The sequence below is a fragment of the Elephantulus edwardii genome, unplaced genomic scaffold (genome assembly GCF_000299155.1).
Source record: "Elephantulus edwardii isolate Elephantulus edwardi_28Jun2011 unplaced genomic scaffold, EleEdw1.0 scaffold00166, whole genome shotgun sequence".
Lineage (NCBI taxonomy): Eukaryota > Metazoa > Chordata > Mammalia > Macroscelidea > Macroscelididae > Elephantulus > Elephantulus edwardii.
The window spans coordinates 5,781,376-5,783,058 of NW_006399916.1; the positions used below are offsets into that span (position 1 = coordinate 5,781,376).

At 41.7% G+C, this 1,683-nt stretch overlaps 1 pseudogene; it reads left to right on the forward strand.

Annotated features, from left to right (window-relative positions):
- Positions 1–670, forward strand: part of LOC102864375 — a 1,706-nt pseudogene extending 1,036 nt beyond the window's left edge.
- Positions 671–1,683: the final 1,013 nt, after the last annotated feature.

The window sequence follows — 1,683 nt, forward strand, 5'->3', positions numbered from 1 at the left end:
TGCCAATTGTGACTCCTGCCTTAAGAGCCATAGGGAACATTGTCACAGGAACTGACGAACAGACTCAGGTTGTAATAGATGCAGGAGCACTTTCTGTGTTTCCCAACCTCTTAACCAATCCTAAAACCAACATTCAGAAGGAAGCTATGTGGACATTGTCAAACATTACAGCAGGCTTCCAAGACCAGATTCAGCAAGTAGTGAATCATGGATTAATCCCACTCCTCATTGACATTCTCTTAAAGGCGGACTTTAAGACCCAAAAGGAAGCTGTACGGGCTGTAACCAACTATACAAGTGGCGGAACAGTTGAACAGATTGTATACCTCGTCCAGTGGGCATAATAGAGTCACTGATGAACCTTTTAACTGCGAAGGATACCAAGATTATTCTGGTTATTCTGGATGCCATTTCAAATATCTTTCAGGCTGCTGAGAAAATTGGTGAAACTGAAAAGCTTGGTATAATAATTGAAGAAAGTGGAGGCTTGGACAAAATTGAAGCTCTACAAAACCATGAAAATGAGAGTGTGTACAAGGCTTCATTAAAATTGATTGAGAAGTATTTCTCTGTTGAGGAAGAAGAGGATCAGAATGTTGTGCCAGAAGCTACCTCCGAAGGGTATGCCTTCCAAGTTCAGGATGACACTGCTGGGACCTTTAACTTTTAAAAAGTTTGTACAACTGAGTCAAAAAGTTCTTTGTTGTGTACTATGTTTGGTATCATTTTGTCTTACTGTTTTCTCTAAGAACTCTTTATAAATGTGATTTGTTAATGGGGCACTTTTTACAACAAAACTATACTTGAACAGTTCCAAACTGTACATACTGTATGAAGCCTCTCCTGTCATTGGATTTCTTATTTCTATGTGGAATTTCTTATCTTGCAATGTCCTGTAAATAAAAATTACGTTCCACTCTTAAAAAAAAAAAAAAGATGTGTTGCATTTGGGAAATCTGGTGTCAAGGACCTCTTCACAGTGCTAAAGAGAAATCTGTCTTAAAGGAAGGGTGACCAGAGTGCTGCTTAGAGGCAAGGATGGTGAAACCTTGTTTCACTTACTTTGGGCATATTTTCAGGATGAACCAATGCTTGGAGAGAAACATCGTGCTGGTAGAGGGTCAGTGAAAGAGAGGAAGATCCCCAATGAGATGGATTGACACAGTGACTGCAGCAATGGGCTACCACAATAACAGAGATGGTGAGGCTGGTACAGAATAAGGTCAGGTTCAGATCTGTTGTTTATGGTCACTACGAGCCATAGTTCAAAACTGGGAAGGGTGTACGCCAGGGATGTGTCCTATCTCCACACCTTTTCAACCTGTATGCAGAGCAGATTATCCGAGAGGCTGGGCTCTATGAGGAGAAGCGTGGCATTAGGCTTGGTGGACGATCTGTCAACAATCTGCGTTATGCAGATGACACAACTTTGCTCGCTGAAGCTGAGGAGGTGTCGCTTTCCAGCCCCGCCTGCGGGATAAAAGAAAAGCAGGACACTGGGATTCGCTGCAACTTGATACTTCTTTATTATGGTAATGGCGGCAGCGGCGGCGTCTTCTTCCTCCTCCCGGCCCCTTAAATACCTTTTACCTGGATAACTTTTATACTAATTTCTATTGGCTCTTACTCTACTAACTTAACTATTCCTATTGGCTATTAACGCAATATTCCCATTAGTTTATA